General features: G+C 42.3%; 1 long non-coding RNA gene across 2 annotated transcripts in view; it reads left to right on the top strand.

The window, feature by feature from the left end:
* The first annotated feature begins 16,260 nt into the window (after positions 1-16,260).
* The window catches only part of LOC140186354 (uncharacterized), a 52,178-nt gene continuing 48,686 nt past the window's right edge, over positions 16,261-19,752 (top strand). For both annotated transcript variants that reach the window (XR_011882847.1, XR_011882846.1), the window contains exon 1: positions 16,261-16,527. This is a non-coding gene — a long non-coding RNA (uncharacterized lncRNA). The remainder of the gene's footprint in view (positions 16,528-19,752) is intronic.

Raw genomic sequence — 19,752 nt, 5'->3', positions numbered from 1 at the left:
TGTGGTGTTTGGCTTATTCCAAACATAGCGTTTAGTCCAATCGCCAAAAAGTTCAATTTTGGTTTCATCAAACCATAACACTTCTTCCAGCTGAATTCAAAGCATCCCTCATGCGTTCTGGGAAACTCTAGCTAAGATTTCATGTGAGTTTCTTTTCAACCATGGCTTTCTCTTTGCCACTTTCTCATAAAGCTGCAACTGGTGAAGCACCCGGGCAACAGTTGTTGTATGCGCAGTTTCTCTCATCTCAGCTACTGAAGCTTGTAACTCCTTCAGAGCTGTTGGTCTCTTTGTGGCTCCCTCACTAGTCCACTTCTTGCATGGTTTTTGAGGACAGCCTGCTCTCGGCAGATTTACAGCTGTGCCACATTCTTTCCATTTCTTGATGATTGACTTAACTATACTCCAAGGGATATTCAGTGGCCTTTTTGTGGAGTTGCTTGGAGTATTCTTTTGTCTTAATGGTGTAGTTTTTGCCAGGATACTGACTCACCAGCAGCTGGACCCTCCAGATACAGGTGTAGTTGTAACACCTTGAATACACACAAGTGATCTCCAAGTAACTGATTATGTGACTTCTAAAACCAATTGGCTGCACCAGCGATAATTTGGTGTGTCATATTAAATGGAGGTGAATACTTATGCAATCAATTATATTGTGTTTTGTATTTGTTATTCACTTAGATCACTCTGTCGAGATCTGTTTTCCCTTTGAGATGTGACATGAAAGATTTTTTTTCTTTTGATCAGTGTCAAAAAAGCCAAATTAAATCGACTGTGATTATCCTGTACCTTCTTCCTGATGGCAGCACCGAGAAGAAAGCATGTCCTGTGTGGTGGGGTTCCCTGATGATGGATGCTACTTTCCTGCAACAGTGTTTTATGTAGGTGTGGTCAATGGTTGGGAGGGTTTCACCCATGATGGGCTGGGACGTATCCATTACCTTTGTAGAATTTTTCATTTGAGGGCATCTTCTTATTGTGGCTGTAAGCATGTTCCTCTATTCTAACACCCTACCCTTTCAAAGAGCAATAGATTGAATAATCATAACTAAGTCGATCATCAAATCCACGTCAAGACTTTGTTGTGAATCCTTAATACGCACATTATCAATAACTCTGGGTGGACACAATAATTTGCGATGAGGGAGAGAGGCAGTGTAAACTGTGTTGTCTTACAAGTACCAGGGATCCATGTGCTCTGCTATTAGCCTTGTGAAACTAGGAGGTCATGCACAATTTTATGTGGTGTGGCAAAAGATTTGCTTGTTTCCCGCTGTTAAAATGTAACTAGAAAGAACTGGTACTTAAAAGTCTTTTAAGTTGGAGATTAGTGCCCTGCAAAGCCAGTAAACGTCTTTGACAGAGTAACATGATAGAAATTCTTGCATGGAAGACTCAAGTTGTACCAAGAGGTTTTCCAACAACTAAAGTTTACATTTATGAAATATTTCCTTAATTTTCTTTTCAATTTCTATTTTTTGTCTCTCACAACATTTTCTTTTTCTTGTTTCTGTGTTGTTCTATCTGTATTGTACTTAAGTCTTTCTTTTGACAGGATTTCAAACATCTATTTCAGTTTTATCTATTCTTAAGCCTCATAAAAACCCAGTGGGCCTCAGTCTGTGTGTTGTAAAAATTGTTTGAGCACTTAAGGCAAAAGATTACAAGAAGCATAAGCCCAGATTTGTCTTCTGTATATTTAAAAACATGTTCAATTTTCTTTAAACTACAACGGGAGTAGGCCACTATACTCAGGGTCATCTCGGAAGGAAATCTTATACTTCAAGGAAGTTCCTACAACTCTGATAACTGAGGCACAGGTCTGGAAACTTTCTAAAGTGGCAACTCATGAATGGAAAGGAGAGCCAGCCATAGATTTGAAACCTGACTGGCTCGATGGAAGGAGCTCACAGTCCAAACAGGATGTTTACTGTGGGGCTACCATGTTTTTAATCCTCTAGCATTAAGAAAGCAAGTGCTTGATGAGTTGCATGCAGGACACATTGGCACTGTGGGTACACAGATACTTTAGGTGGCCAGTACTGAGTGTACCATTGAAGAGAAGACTAAAAGCATGCCCACATTGTCAGCTAGTGAGCAATGTTCCTCAATTTGCACCTTGCATCCATGGGAATGACCTGAAGAGGATTCAGCTGCTTGTAAGTAACAATGGCCCATAACTCCTGTCTGAAGAGTTCAAAGCATTTATGGAAGCAAATAGTAGTCAGCACCAGATCATCCAGGTACTGATGATTTTGCTGAATGATTCATATAAACAACAAAACAAGCCTTCAGGATGTCAGTGGGAAATGTCAACCAGTCTCTCAGCACTTTCTTGCTGGCATACCGCAACACACCTCATGCGATCACCAAAATGGCTCCAGCAACTGCACTGATGAAAAGACTGCTTCACAAGCAGATTGACCTGCTTAGACTCCCAAACACAAAACAGATTGTGCTAAATGAACAAATAGCCCATGCAGGGAGATGTGCCAAAGTGAAGTACGGGGTTTCATGGTAGGAGCGAGAGTACTTACCCAGAACTGCATCTCTGGAAGAAAGTGGATACCTGTGATTGTAGTGGCACAAACTGGTCCTGCGTCATATACAGTGGAAACCACATCATCTGGAGAAGACATGTTGATCAGCTGTTGCCCACTACTGAGGCTACAGAAAGCCAACACAAACTCACCAATCCAAATCCAATTGCAGAAATAAGACAACTTCAGAACCTCCCTTAAGATCAAATTATACATCCGGTGCTCCCCCATCACCTGTGCTTTCTGAAATGTCCCCTACTGATAATACAGTACCAAAGCCAAGATCTATATATACTCCACCAAGAAAAAAAATGACATTGGTATCATCCCCAAGTCATCAGTACCCTCACAGGAACAGGCAGCCTCCAGGCAGATTGAATCTTTAGTTTAGCGACTAATCCTCAGTACAAGGGCAGAATAATCCCCAGGGTTATGTCTGGGTATAGAGGCAGTCCAGTCTCTCTTTCCCTAGTTTAGAAATAAGTGTTTTTTGTTGTTGGTCGAATAGTTCAGCAGGTGGGAGGGGGGAGAAACTCTTAAAATAAGGAGGAGAGATATGTTACGTATCCATGCCTATTTTGACACTTACAGGTCGCTGCTACATACTGACGGTAATGTGAGAGGTCATTCTGTATAGATGAGAGGGTAGTCTAGGTAGATGACTTACAAGTAAAATAAACAGAAGCATTGTTCCTCACCTTTCCATCTCTCATGTGTGTTATTCACAGCCACCCAGCTTCCCAGTACCACAAACATAACAAAACTTATTCTGAGTTGTCTCATTGACTAAGAGGATCAAATTTCAAATACAGAAATGTAAAATTTTGCAAGCCATGTTGAACCTTTTCTGGATTGCAATGTATTGTAAACTGTGGAAATTAACTCCTACTGATAACAGACACAGGCTTATACAGAGCTGACTTTTCAAAGGAATGCAGTTCTTAGTATAGGTCAACTTATTAAGTTTGTGTCATTCCATTTTCTTTCCAGAAGCGTGATTATACTGTATATCATAGGGCTTTTGGTAGTATTAGTAAAGTATCATCTTTCTTGATTTAAGGTTTTAAATGCTAAGTAACTGTTTCAGTCTTTGGGATATGCACATAGCTGTTTAGCAAATTGATTTCTTGAAATTCATCTTGCAAGGGATATGAATTAGAATGGAAAAAATGTATTTAAATTCGTTCCTGAGATATACTAGGATTTGCAATGAAAATTGAATTCTAAAAATAATGATGCACATAATATAAACTCATTTTATTAATTCAGTGGATATTTAGGTGCCTAAAATTATGGGAATATTTTATCATAGGAGTAAAATTGATTGAAACAGTACCATGTGTACATTTAACGTACTTCAGGAAACCTTATCCTGTTTCTCCACAGATATGAAAAGAGGTGGGTCTGTATACACAGAGAAATTAAACAGAATGAGAGATGTGACTCAAGTTCCTGTATCCAGCAATATTTTTATAGCTAGGGAGCTGAAGACTTTTGCAATTTTATGTCTTGCACTGTACTGCTGCCTCAAAAAAATCTAATTCCATGACATATGTGAGTGATGATAAACCTGATTCTGATTTGGGACTCTATTGAAGACTGAGAATGGGAAGGGGACAGGAAGAGGGGTAACATGGTTGGGAAAAGGGGAAGGGAGAGTGGACGGAGCAGGAAGAACCAGCAGACCTTCTGTAATGATCAATAAATCAATTGTTTGGAATCAAATTATCTTGTCAGGTGTCTCAGGGCTGTTTGTGTCTGCACCTGCTCCACCTGGCCTGCCCCGGCACCTTTGCCACCTGCCGCACGTATATATGTGCCTAAGACTTTTGGACAGTTCTGTATACTACATATAACCTTGAGATTCCTCCCCTTACAGGCAGCCATAAAAAAAAGAAACACAATAAAAACTATGAAAAAGAAGACCATCACACACCCAATTTGCAAAACAAGAACAATAGAAAGTAAGCAGATAACATTCAGAACTTAATCTCACTAAAATGAGTTCAAAGCCACAAAGCCAGTCAAGTCTGCAGCTGGTCCAGGAGCTCATTAGTTGCAGGCCACAGCCTAAGTTCAGTGCAGAGATGAGTAAGTCTCACCGAGCACTAACTGAACACCTGTCCATCCCTCACCTTTGGCTCTGACACTCTGAATTTTGCCATCTAGCCCGGCACTTGAATTGGACAAACATCAGCTCCCGGACTCATGCCCTGCTGCTTTGATATGCTCTAAGACCCAGACCCTACCACCTCAATTTGGCCTATACCTGACCTTTCCAAACTGGCTCAGTGGTTAAATCGGTAAAGCATCAGCTCTTTCCTCGCTTTCGGACACGGGCCATGCCGTCTCAATTCTGCCTCACTTCGCCTCAGATCTGCCACTTAGAATAGGCTCCAGGTCCACTCCAGCAATGACCAAACATTGGCTCATTCCTTCCTCTTGAGCTATGACCTCACCACCTTGATTCAGCACATACACACAACGCCACAATCATTCCGTATCTTTGAGACATCATTTTACTCCACAAAAATACTGGGTCATGCAGGGTGGTTCAGAAGCTCAACTCCAAAAGGGAAGGTACAGGCACTGATTTCAGTATTCATTGTCCAGAAAAAAAAAGGTGTGCTTAATTGAGTAATTAGTAAATTTGTTTGCTGCCAGTAAGGCATCACTGTGTTTCAAATGGGAAGTTCCAGCAGATTGTGGAACATCATTAACTAATCCAGTGCTGTACAGTAGTATTGTTATTATGTTACTGAGTGAGTAATCCATTTGCATAGCTCATGATTTAGAGACATGAATTCAATTCAATTCATGATTCCTAAGCTCCGGAACCTGGGCCTTAGCACTCACATCTGCAGCTGGATCTTCAACTTCCTCACAGACAAGACCCAGGCTGTAAAAATAGGGGACAAGCTCTCCTCTACAATCACTCTGAGCACCAGTGCCCCACAAGTCTGTATACCCAGCCCCTGCTGTACTCACTGTACACCCATGATTGTGTAGTGAAGTTTCCATCGAACTCAATATATAAGTTTGCTGATGACACAATTGTAGGCCGTATCTCGGGTAATGAGGCATTTGAGTACAGAGAGGAAATTAAGAACCTGGTGGCATGGTGCAAAGATAATAACCTATCCCTCAACGTCAGCAAGATGAAGGAATTTGTTGTTGACTTCAGAAGGAGTAGCGGACCGCACAACCCAATTTACATCGGTGGTGCGCAAGTGGAACAGGCCAAAAGCTTTAAGTTCCTCGGGGTCAATATCATAAATGACCTGAATTGGTCCAACCAAGCAGAGTTCACTGCCAAGAAGGCCCACCAGCGCCTTTACTTCCTGAGAAAACTAAAGAAATTTGGCCTGTCCCCTAACACCCTCACTAATTTTTATACATGCACCGTAGAAAGCATTCTTCTAGGGTGCATCACAACCTGGTATGGAAGTTGTCCTGTCCAAGACCGAAAGAAGCTGCAGAAGATCGTGAACACGGCACAGCACATCACACAAACCAATCTTCCGTCCATGGACTCACTTTACACCGCACGCTGTTGGAGCAGTGCTGCCAGGATAATCAAGGACACGACCCACCCAGCTAACAGACTTTTCATCCCTCTTCCCTCCGGGAGCTTGAAGACTTGTACGGGCAGATTTGGGAACAGCTTCTTTCCAACTGTGATAAGACTGCTGAACGGATCCTGACCCAGATCTGGGCCGTACCCTCCAAATATCCGGACCTGCCTCTCGGTTTTTTTTTTTGCACTACTTTACTTGCCATTTTTCTATTTTCTATCTATGAGTTATAATTTAATTTTTTAATATTTACTAATTTTAACTATTTTTAATATTTAATATTTGTAATCCAGGGAGTGGGAAGCGCAGAAGCAAATATCGCTGTGATGATTGTATGTTCTAGTACCAATTGTTTGGCGACAATAAAGTATAAAGTCTTCTAATGAGCACCGTGAATTTGATTTCAATAACAACGATAATGTCACTGAATATCAGGCAGTGTGATTAGACTCCCTCAAGTAGGGGATGGTCTTTGGCACTTTTCTGTCATGAATGTTGTCCACCATTTATCTGCTGATGTCTGGACAATGTCTAGGTTTTGCTGCATTGGTGGCTTCATTTTCTGACGAATTGTGAATAGAATTGAATAGTTGTAATGATCAACAAATACCCACCTCCAGACAAATGGAAGAAGGAAAGGTTTGATGAAGCAGCTGAAGACACTTGGCAGAGGACAATTTTAGATTAGATTAGATTAGATTTTATTGTCATTGTGATGAGTACAGATACAAAGCCAATGATATGCAGTTAGCATCTGACCAGAAATGCAAAGAATAGTGTTATTTACAAAATAATTGCGAATAAAATAAGTGCTACCGCACACAAATATAGAAGTAGTGAGACAGTACAATATGGGTGCAATACTGCTTACTGCTGTGATGTGAGGTTCAGCCGGGTCACAGCCTCAGGGAAGAAGCTCTTCCTGTGCCTGCTCATGCGGGAGCGGAGGCTCCTGTAGCGCCTACCGGATGGGAGGAGAGTAAAAAGTCCATGGTTAGGGTGAGATGCATCCTTGATAATGCTTTTCCCACTGCCCAGGCAGAGTTTATGGTAGATGTACTCAATGGTGGGCAATTGGGTGCCGATAATCCACTGGGCAGTTTTCACCACCCGCTGGTGTGCTTTGCGGTCTGATACGGGATAATTGCCATACCACACTGAGATGCAGTTGGTGAGTATGCTCTCAATGGTACAGCGATAAAAGTCCATCAGTATCCTGGGACAGAGGTGAGATCTCTTGATGCTCCACAGGAAATAAAGGTGCTGTTGTGCCTGTTTGATCAGGATGGAGGAGTTCAGGGACCAGGTGAGATCCTCGGAAATGTGGACACCAAGGAATTTGAAGCTTGATACACACTCCACTACAGCTCTGTTGATGTAGATGGGGAGGTGAATGTGGCTCCTAGCATGCCTGAAGTCCACAATGATCTCTTTGGTCTTCTGTGTGTTAAGGGCCAGGTTTTTGTCGGCACACCACGCAACCAGGTGCTGAAACTCGTCGCTGTAGGCCATCTTGTCATCCCCCTCTGATCAGGCCAACCACCATGGTGTCATCTGCAAACTTGATTATGGAGTTAGAACCATGTACAGGAATGCAGTCATAGGTGAAAAGAGAGTACAGAAGAGGACTCAGCACACAGCCTTGAGGCATGCCGGTGTTCAGGGTGAGAATGGAGGAAGAGAGGATGTCTAACTTAACTGATCGGGGTCTGTTAGTCAGAAAGTCCAAGGTCCAGTTGCAGAGGGATGAGCTGATACCAAGCTGGTGAAGTTTGGTGATCAGCTTGGAGGGGATCCCTCTGAAACTCCTGCAATGGGATTGGATGTTTGACTACCGAAACTACTTCCAATTTATTTTATGGAAGACATGAATACAACCACAGAAATGTTTTCCCCTTGGTTACTGCTAACATCACTTTTACCAGCTCCCTCATACAACCTTCAGTCAAATGCCATCTTACTGCCAAGTGGAGTGGTCACCTAACCTCACCTGTCTTTGGTTCATGCCTGGATCAAGATTGTAAAGTCTGGTGAAGAGGATACATTATAAAATCTAAACTGTGGGACAGATGAATATTTGCTACTTGATAGTATGTCAGTAGTACCTTCCATCATTGAGAAAAATTGGGAGTCAACTGACCTGGGAGTAATTAGTTAGACTGAACTTCACTTATTGTGGGCAGTTTTTCACTTTATTGGGTTTCAATTTTCAAATTGAGCTTTGTTGGTGTTGTACAGGCAGTAATGTGTTTTAACATTGATGCCTGCCTTCGGTGAGAGGTAGTTCCGGAGGTCTGGGAAATATTCATTTTCCAGGGCCCTGCCATGAACCTGTATTTTCAGAGGGCCATACACTGCAATGAAGGCATGTTGGGAGAGTATCATTGTTTTATAAAAGTTGAGCATAAGATCTGCTTTCTCATCTCCCTCAGTCAAGCATGATGATGGCTCAGAATTCAAGCCTTGTGAAAATACAGGTGCTTTTTGCAAACTGTGGCATGACTACTGAGGTTTTTGTCACCAGGGTTCTGAAGTTTAGAGGCTGTAGGTAGAATGGCTTCCTATTAGATTTGAAAATAAACAACATCCTCATAGAACATTTGCTGGAGGCAGAATGCATCATTGTAGCATGTCATTATGGAACAAGTATAAGATGGAGATAAATTTTTGTGAGCAATTTTCATCCTGCTGTTATCTTCCTCCAAGACAGTAAGGGGGTGGGATGTCAAGTGTTTGACCTTCTTCATCTTCTGGCCTCAGAATTAATAGGCTGAGCAACCAATTGAAACTGCCATCCTGAATGAGATTTCTCTACTTTTTCTATACCATAATGCAAGAATCAGAGCACTCATGTTCCGAAGTCAACTAAATCCCTGCTGGTATTCCAAAATGAAAATATTTTCAACATTATTGGTGCACAACCATATGAGTTGTCTGAAAAATGCAATGGAGAGCAGTTTTATTGGCTCATCCATTTTTCATTGGGATAATCTATCTAAACACCCAGCAGTTCAATGGAGTGGTAGGTGGCCTGAGGCATTCTGCTATTAATAGTGAAGTATATGCAGCAGTACAACAAAAAGTATTTATAATTCTGCAACTAATTTTACAAACAACAAAATACTCTTAGTTTTTCAAAATCACTCCTGAGGCAGGTAAGCAAAAATCAACATAATACCCCAGAATATATAATTTTGCACAGATATTAGATCTCCATCATTTTGAGCCATTGCAATCTGTTCTATTAGCCATAAAGGAATTAAAATATGGGAGGAAACACTGAACTCAAATGGGTCAAGAACAATGGAAGTAGACAAACCAGATGTCTTTGTTCTTGCCAGGTCAATGAAGGTGCCATTTTGTGAAGCTATACTGTAACTTCAGTTTTGTGAACTGTTTGATGAACTGATTCTAGCTCTGGGATAAACTAATCAGAGCAATTGAATGAGAAATCAAGGAGTTTCTGCTGATAATCTACTAAACATGGGACCATTTCCAGGTGAACTATATATTGCGCATAACGGCAGGTTTGCAGAAGCCATCTTGTTATCTCGCCCAGTGTCTGGGTGACCTGGTTTGACTTGTTTGAACCAGAGTCAAACAGAACAAATGAAATCACCCAAAGCACAAAATTGTGTTGCCTTTGACTACAGCCAATGGGAATCTGACACAGGTTAGTCAGATGACTTCGAGCCAGCAAGATTGAAGTGCAACATTTGAACTGATAAGGGAAGAGTATAAGAATAAAGGGCTTCAAATGCAAATGCAATTCCAGAGATTAACTATCACAAAGAACCCCCATGCCAGGGGCTGGGAGAAGAATGGATTAATCGTCTGGCCAACAGGAGATTTTATTTCAGAGTTATAAATTTGAGAAATGGTCTAATTTCTTGTATTGGTACAAAGGGAACAGTAGAATTCATGTTTTAAGTTATTGGCCAGGGGTCAACATGGTTATGTTGTTGTTTGTGCAGAGACAATAAAGTGCAAGTTTTGATTAAGAGTTGGGTAGTGAATTGCCAAACTCAAACCAGTTGATGGTTGGTCAACAAAAACAGTTCATGAAGTTATGGAGTAATCTATAATAAGATTATTGAATTAGCAACTAAGATGCTTTCATGTTTCATGTTCTTGATAGCAACCTTTCTATGTGATCACCTTTACAAGATGAAATGGAGATATGGGGCAGGTCAAGCAATATCCGTGGAGAGAGAAGCAGACATTGTTCTCCTTCAGTGGGTGCTGCCTGCCCTCATAAGTACTTCCAATATTTTGTATTTTTTTATCTGAGTCCTCCAATATCTATAACAGTTCAATATCACAAATGACCTGACTTGGTCCAACCAAGCAGTGTCCACTGCCAAGAAGACCCACCAGTGCCTTTACTTCCTGAGAAAGCTAAAGAAATTTGGCCTGTCCTCTAAAAGCCTCACTAATTTTTATAGATGCACCGTAGAAAGCATTCTTCTAGGGTGTATCACAACCTGGTACGGAAGTTGTCCTGTCCAAGACCAGAAGAAGCTGCAGAAGATCATGAACACAGCCCAGCACATCACACAAACCAATCTTCCATCCTTGGACTCACTTTACACCGCACACTGTTGAAGCAGTGCTGCCAGGATAATCAAGGACACGACCCACCCAGCCAACACAGTTTACGGAGGGAGAAGGCTCAGGAGCCTGAAGACTCGTACGGCCAGATTTGGGAACAGCTTCTTTCCAACTGTGATAAGACCGCTGAACGGATCCTGACCCGGATCTGGGCTGTACCCTCCAAATATCCGGACCTGCCTCTCGGTTTTTTTGCACTACCTTACGTTCCCTTTCCTATTTTCTATTTATGATTTATAATTTAAATTTTTACTATTTACTATCGATTTGTACTCCAGGGAGCGCAAAGCGCAGAATCAAATATCGCTGTGATGATTGTATGTTCTAGTATCAATTGTTTGGCGACAATAAAGTGAAGTATTAAGTATTAAGTTCAATCTTGGTACTATATTTATTTCAACCAACAAGAAACAATGGAAATTTATTTGATAACTCAATGAATAGACCAAGATTCTTCTACAATCTAAACATCACAAGTGATAAATTTAAGCAGGAGAGCAATGCTACAAATTGATAGAAAAAGCCAGAACACAGCCCTGCAAAGAAAAATCTAATCAGACACTGAAATACTCATCATCAGACCTGTAATTTCTCATATCAGGGCAGAACTCTGGCACCACATTAATTTTGATTGGATACATGATGCATTGATGCACTGGGTAATTAAATTTGCAAGGCAAAATAAATGTCAGCAAAAACAACTGATTAAAGACAAAAAATGTCCTTTCAGTGCACAGGGCACCTGTAAAGATTCAGATTGAAGACTTGATCTGAGACTGGAAGCAGGAGACAGCTGCCTCTCTTTGCAGAGCCCGATTGATCTTTCTTATTTTCAGCATTTTATTTTAAAATAAGAAGTCTCTTATGTTTTTTTTTGTATTTTAAGCATGATTACTTTTTGCTTTCTTAAGTTCCAAGTATATAATCCCAGTCTGCTTAATTATGCTTCATATTTCAGACACACGACATTGGAAATTATTTCAGTGGCTGTTGTCTTCCCCTCTCTTCCTGCATGCAAGTATATGCTTCCTCATAGAGTGAATGTGTACCTGTACACAATATAATTGGTGCAGTTTCACCAGTACTCTGTATAAGTTGATCACAACACTTCTTCTCTTGCACTCGGAACCCCTTGCTATCAAAGCCAATATAGAATTTACCCAGGGAAGGTTCTTCAGCTTGAAATGCTAACTATTTCTCTTTCCACAGGAACTTCTTGACCTGATTAGTTTCTCCAGCAATTCCAGATTCTGTATCATTTACTATCTTAATTTCTCACAGTATTTGCATGTGTAATGATTTGCGTACAAGACACCAAGTTCCTCTGACCTCCAACACATTTCAATTTCTCAACATTTAAGAATTGATCACATTGCTTTATTTAAATCTGGATTTGTGTATTTCTGTTTTAAGAATTTGTTACCCCTGGCACAGTGAAGGCTGATGATGACCCGATAGAAGTATTCATAATTATGAGGGAATTAGACAAGGTAGACAGTAGGAAGGTTTATCCCAAGGTGGATACAAGAGGTGAGAGGTAGGAGATTCAGAAGGGATCCATGGCAAACTGTTCAACAGAGAGAGTGGTTTGAGTCTAGAACACACCGCATGTGGAACCTGTGGAGGCAGGTCCTTTCACAACCTTTAAGAACCATTTACACAAGTAAGGCTTGGAAAATGTAGACCTAATGAAAGTAACTGACATTATAAAAAGAGATACAAATGACAAATGGGTCATTAAAGGTCCTGTTTCTATGCCATATGACTTTCTGGATGACCCAAGTGTTTCCACAATTTCTGCCATGTGTTTCCCTGTTTACTTAGCTTTTTAATATCTCCCTGAAGCCTTGCTGCATCCCCCTCACATCCCACATTTCCAGCTAACTTTTATTGCAACAGTAGTGTTATCTTTACTATACCTGTTGAACTCATCCAAATCACTGAGCCAGATACAGCTTGGATTCCAGCACTGATTTACACAGAACTCATTAGTCCAAGCGTGCACGTCTGTACATTGCCCATGCATTCTTACTCCTTGTTTTCGGTCTGTTCACTAGTCATTAATTGGTGGCATTTTATTACCCCTGGTATCATGCATTCTAATCTTGTTTAGTAATCTTTTGAGGCCTTACAAATATATCATATCCACCGGTTCTCCCATTCTACTTAATGTTACAATGTCAACTAACTCTAACATGATTTCCCTTGCCTATTAGCATTGCTAATCCTAATTAGTAGGTATGCAATAATAATTTCAGCATTTGCTCTGCATCTGTTTTCTTTCATCCTCTCTTTTTTAATGACATGGTTACATTTCCTCTCTTCCAATCAAAGATCCATCCAGAACCTGTAACATTTTGGATGGTGGCAACCAGTCATCCATGATCTCCATGGCCACTGCCTTCAAATCCCTAGATGGCAAGTCATCAGGTCCTGGGGTTTATTAGATTTCCATCCCACTAATTATTCCAATTCTAATTTTTCTATTTATGTGAATCAAGGACACGACCCATCCAGCCAACACACTTTTCGTCCCTCTTCCCTCCGAGAAAAGGCTCAGGAGCTTGAAGACTCGTACAACCAGATTTGGGAACAGCTTCTTTCCAACTGTGATAAGACTGCTGAACGGATCCTGACCTGGATCTGTGCCGTACCCTCCAAATATCCGGACCTGCCTTTCGGTATTTGCACTACCTTACTTTCTATTTTTCTATTTTCTATTTATGATTTATAATTTAATTTTTTAATATTTACTAATTTTTACTATTTTTAATATTTTTAATATTTAATATTTGTAATCCAGGGAGTGCGAAGCGCAGAGTCAAATATCGCTGTGATGATTGTACGTTCTAGTACCAATTGTTTGGTGACAATAAAGTATAAAGTATAAAGCGTTCCAGAACCATAAGGTTTTCTGTCTTTTGTGAAAATAAGCACAAAATAACCTTTCAGTTTATCTGCCTTACTCCCCAAAACTATTTCCCTTCTTTCTGTCTTTAAATGATCCCCATTAACCTTCAGGCAGGTAGGAGCTGAGTCCATGGTCAGATCAGCCATGATCTTATTGAACGGCGGAGCAGGTTCAACGGGCCAGATGGCCGACTCCTGCTCCTACTTCTTATGTTCTTATGTTCTCCCTGTAATTTTCCTTTTGCATAACTTTCAGTCAGGCTCGATGGTTCTTCCTCATCCACTCATCTGTTCTACTTTTCTTTTTCTCATCAGTGCTTTCATCCTTTTTGATGAGTTCCGATTTTTCTGCAATCCTTGGGTTTATTGTTTCCCTTGGCAACACCATAAAATGCCTTCTTTAATCTAAGACAATTTTTAACTTCTACTGAAGGCTATGACTGAACAACTTTTCCTGTTGATTTTGAGAGACATACATTATGTTGCCTGTAAACTATGTATTAATTCTATAAAGGTTAGCCATTGCGATTATGTACCATCGTTCCTTTACATGTGGTATCTGGATCTACCATAGCTAGCTCACACTCCTGGTTTTCTTTGTTTACTGTATTTCTATTTAAAACCCCAGTTTCAACAGGATTCATAATCAAATCCTTACATTTTTTAATCATATTACATTCAAAGTTTCCTAGCTAGACAGCATCAGATAAGACAATGCCACAGTCATCTTATTCAATTGCATGGAAAATTGTTCAGGTACATCGTGTTCACACAGAGCAAGAATATTTCAATCCAGCAAATGACTGCCCAATCACTGAATGCTCAATCATCTGCAAAATGGTGATAGCTATTGACAACAGTGCTATTAAGCAGAATTTGTTCCCCAAAATCCTTCACATCATTGCCTTGTTTAGGTTTCTCCAGAACCATTTGGCTTCAAAACTCATCAAAACTTTGATCCGAGCGTGGATGAAAATGGCAAATTTACAGAGGTTATGTGTGAGCTTTTGACATAGTGTGGCATCAGGAAGCTCTCATAAAACTGACATAAATAAGCCAGTGAAAGGGAAAGCATCCCAATGGTTAGAGAGATTCAGTAGAGAAAGAATGATTGTGGTTGCTTTTCAAATCTTCGTGCCTCAGTGGAAAAGTTCTTCAAGGCAATGTCTTCAGCCCAGTCATTTTCGGATCATAAAATCAGAAGAGGTGATTTACATTAATGATCACACAACCATAATCTTTGGTCCCCATGTTTATCAAAAAACTGGATTTTTCCTTCTCACTTCTTATATAGCCCTCTGAAGTTTACTTCAATGCTAGCTCTGGGTATAAAATCCAGCCTTGGGGGCCCACACTAAGGACTACAGAGCATATTATCTATCCCCTCACTCTTCTGTTCCATATTACCACTTTTCATTTCCCTCAATTGAAGCACAACCTTTTGTGACAATATTGAGTTTGCTGTCCATGAAGTTCTAAACTCAAAGAAGATCTTAAGCCCTATATCATTTAGATAACTGCAGGTAATCTCACTAAAGGCAGGTTATACTGCAGCCACAGCTTGAGGGAACAACTCTTGTATTCCTTCTGTGTAGTCTCCAAACTGATGGCATGAACATAATTTTGTCGAACTTCTGGAAATGTCCCCTTTCCCATTCCTGTTTCACTTTTTCACCCTATCTCCTAACCTGCACATCACCTCCCTCTGGTGCTCCTCCCCCATTTCTTTCTTCCATGGCCTTCTGTCCTCTCATATTAGCTTCCCTTTTCTCTAGCTCTGTATTTTTTTCACCACTCAACTTCTCAGCTCTTTACTTCATCCCTCCCCCCTCCAGTTTCATTTATCACCATGTGTTTCTTCCTTGCCTCCCACCACTTTCTTACTCTGACTCCTCATCTTTTTTTTCTCCAGTCTTGATGAAGGGTCTCGGCCTGAAACATTGACTGTATTCTTTTCCATAGATGCTGTCTGACCTGCTTGAGTTGCTCCAGCATTGTGTGTGTGTTGCTTGGATTTCCAGCATCTGCAGATTTTCTCTTGTTTGTGATTCTACTGCAGCCACCTACTCTTCAAAGGCTAGTTTAATTCCCTGTTTATACTCCATGGCGAATTCAGCCAATACCCACTATTTGAGCAATGCCCCCCCCACCACGTAGAATATACTTCCAGCCAACAATGTAACACAGTTCATGTATTTTAGTTATACGCATTTAAATTTCAATAACAGTCTCAAAACAAATTTAATAATCATTGATTTTTTATCCTAAAAAAGTTCTCCAAATTACAAATTATTACTAAAACACAATGGATTTATAATACATAGGCACAATTCTTATAAGTTAAAAAGACTTACCAACAAGTTGCAGATAAACAAATCATCTATCTCAGAAAATGAAGGCAGAGGAATGGATTCTAGTTCATTTTGTTTGCCTGGCTGTCATTCTTCGTGATGTTCCGATTTATTGTAGATCAATTTCAAACATTCAACATTCAAAGTACGTTTATTGTCAACGAATGTATATGTTGTAATGTGAGTGTAATTAAAAGTAAGTTAGTGCTAATTAGGATGGGGGAGGCTACTTCCATTTTTGTTCTTCCGGTGGCTCTTGGTACATAGTGTGCTCGCTATGCTGTACGGGTTGTGAAACCCTCTGTACGTACGTAACATTTTGAAGTTCGAGATAAAGTTGTTTCTTTGGCATTAAGTTGTGGAGTGTGCCTTTTTTCGAAGTAGAAGTTACCACATGTTTTTGGCGACGAGGTGAACTGATTTTGTGAACGTGTGGGCACGTTTTCCGAACGGGAGCTTCGCGTTTCAGATGGCGACGTTTCGAACTATCAGTGAATTTCTGGAAGAAGCCGAGGACCGGCTGGAGTATGAGGAAAGGTTGGGACACTTTTTCTGTGCTAATGGAATTACGGAGGAGGCTAAGAAGCGCTCTATTCTCCTGAGTGCGTGTGGGGCAAAGACTTACAAGCTAATAAGGAATTTAGCTGCACCGCGGAAACCGGCGGAAATTCCATTTGACGAACTGGTGAAACGCGTGGGGAACCACTTAAATCCAAAACCTTCTGTGATAGTCCAATGGTGTAAGTTTCACAGCCGTTTCAGGAAGCCAGATCAGTCTGTGGCCAATTTTGTGGCTGAGCTTCGGCAGCTGTCGGAGCATTGTGATTTCGGAGCCGTGTTGAATGATATGCTCCGTGATCGATTAGTATGCGGCATTAATAATGCCGAAATACAACGCCACCTGTTAGGGGAAACCCCACCGCTGATTTTCAAGAAAGCCTTAGAGATTGCCCAAGGCATGGAGATGGCTGCTAATAATGTCAAGGATATCCAGAAAAGGGAGACTGGTAAACAGGCAAAACGGGTGGAATGTTTCCGATGTGGAGGGACGCACTATGCAAATGATTGCAAATTCAAAGACACTGTCTGCCATGCTTGTAGCAAAAAGGGACATTTAGCTAGAAGGTGCTGAGGTTCAAAGGGTAAGATTAAGCCTGGGCAGGGGAAAGCTCAACAGGCTCAGGCAGCTACACACCATCTAGAAGAAGCAGATGAAGAGGCAGTGTGTGCCTACAACATGTTTGGAGTGGAAACAGATGAGGAACCACCTGAACCATATTATGCCACAGTCACTGCCAGGGAAAGGACATTAAGTTTGAGATTGATTCAGGGGCTACTGTACCGGTCATCAGTGAGGAGACCTACAGGAGGACATGGGGGTCCAACCTGCCTCCCATTAGACTGTCAAAGCTCAAACTCAGGACCTATACCAGGCAGCCCATACCTCATTTAGGGGTGTTATATGTGGACATTTCAGCTGGGGGTCAGAAGGCTGAAGCCAGGCTAGTGATAGCTAAGGGCAGGGGACCCAGTCTTTTGGGTCACGACTGGCTTCGCAAAATCCTGCTAAACTGGCATGAAATTAAGTATGCACACATGACGGAGGACATTCTGCAGCAGTACAGTGACATTTTCAGGGACAAGCTGGGAACACTGAAGGGCATGACAGTGAAACTCCATGTCGACCCTGAGGCTACACCACCACCTCCTTTGCACCCGTGGGAGTGGCCAGACCACCCCTGGTCTAGGCTATATTTGGACTTTGCTGGCCCTTTTATGGGGCAGATGTTTCTTGTCATGGTAGATGCGCATTCTAAATGGATCAAAGCTCACATCATGAACAACATCACAGACCCCTCAACCATTGTCACTTGGGAAGCAGACCCAAGTGCAAGACACAGACACTGAAGTACTAGGGACAGGACTAGGATACAGGGTAAGAACTAGGACATGGAGACAAAAACCGGAACCCGGAACAGGACTGGACAAGAGAGCAAGGAGCCCAGGCTTGGACTCCGAGCCAGAGACTGGACAAGGACCCAGAATCTGGGTCTTGCCTCTGGCTCGGACCCCAGAACTAGGCAAGGACATGACTTGGCTAGCAGGCAGGACGAGGCTGGAGTCTTCAGGCTTGAGGTGAGGCAAGGCTGGAGACCTGAGGCAAGGCTTGGCTGGAGACTTGAGGCTTGGGGTCTTGAAGCTTGGCTTGGGGCGCAGCTCAAGGCTTGGGGTCTAGAAGCTCCACCGCGGATCTCCACCCACTGGAGGCAAGGGATAGGAAGGGACAGAACCAACCATAGGGTAACAGCAAGATGGTCTGGCTTACCCAGCGGAGGCAAGGGACAGGAAGGGAGCTAGGTACAGGGTGGCTCCAAGACAAGACTACAGGCGAGGTGAGGCAAGAGTTACTGGCAGGGCAGGGCTTCAGGTGAGGAAGCAGAAGGCAGGGGAAGAGATACAAGGAGTAAGGACAAGAACAACCCAGCAGCCACACCCTGGTCTCTGGAGGTATTTATGCAGCCAGCCCCAACGAGAATCAGCTGCTTCAATTAGTGCTCAACAGGAACAGAAACAGGGTAGACAGGAAAACCTGGAACAAGGGTCGATGGACCGGACCATGAACAGGAATGAGGACTTCACGGACCAGACCATGACAACCATAGACAAACTCAGGCAAGTGTTTGTGGTGCACGGGCTGCCTGACACGCTGGTCACAGATAATGGCCTGATGTTCACTAGTGAACTGTTCAGAGAGTTCATGCAACAGAATAGCATTCATCACATTCAGATGGCCCCTTTCTACCCACCCTCAAATGGTTTGGCTGAGCAGGCTGTTCAGACAGTGAAGGCAAGTCTGAAGCGGATGACAGGGGACTCCCTTAGCATGCGGCTTTCACATTACCTGTTTAAATACCGCCTCACACCACAGACTACAACTGCCCGCACTCCAGCAGAGATGTTGATGTGGCGTAGGCCCAAGTCAAGATTGAACCTGTTGCGCCCGGACATGAAGGCGAAAGTGGAAAGAAAGCAGGAAAAGCAGAAGGTGGGACATGATCAGCATATGCAAGAGAGGCAGTTAAATCCGGAGGACAATGTCTGTGTGAGAAACAATAAGCAATGGCTGCCTAGGTTATTCTTAAGCAGAGTGGTCCCGTCTCCTATGTTGTTAAGCTGACTAATGGGCATGTTTTCCACAGACATCAGGACCATGTGCGTCTGCATCATGATACCGGCTCAGAACCAGCAGACAGCTCCACAGAGTTTCCATTTGTGAGTCAGACTACGGTGGAAGCATGTCCACCAGTGACTTTGCCAGAGGGCGAGATGCTGGCAGAGGGGTCGGGGTCCTCTGAAGAGGATGGACATTCTCACGCAGACACACAGACCCCTCTCATTCCCCCAAAACACCCTTGCCAGCGTTGCCTGCTGGGTCACCGGGGGTAGTGCGCAGATCACAGCGCACTCGTAAACCTCCTGACAGACTGAATCTTTGTTGGGACAGTTGATTTTGTGTTGTTAGATTGAATATTGAATCTGTCACGTTTTCCAGATGTTTTGTATTGGTAAACTGTTGCTGAGGTACTAGCAAACAACAGGAATTCTGCAGATGCTGGAAATTCAAGCAACACACATCAAAGTTGCTGGTGAACGCAGCAGGCCAGGCAGCATCTGTAGGAAGAGGTGCAGTCGACGTTTCAGGCCGAGACCCTTCGTCAGGACGTCCTGACGAAGGGTCTCGGCCTGAAACGTCGACTGCAC

The sequence above is a fragment of the Mobula birostris genome, chromosome 22 (assembly GCF_030028105.1).
Source record: "Mobula birostris isolate sMobBir1 chromosome 22, sMobBir1.hap1, whole genome shotgun sequence".
Lineage (NCBI taxonomy): Eukaryota > Metazoa > Chordata > Chondrichthyes > Myliobatiformes > Myliobatidae > Mobula > Mobula birostris.
Note: the sequence above shows the minus strand (reverse complement) of the source record. Positions and strands in the feature narration are given on the sequence as shown.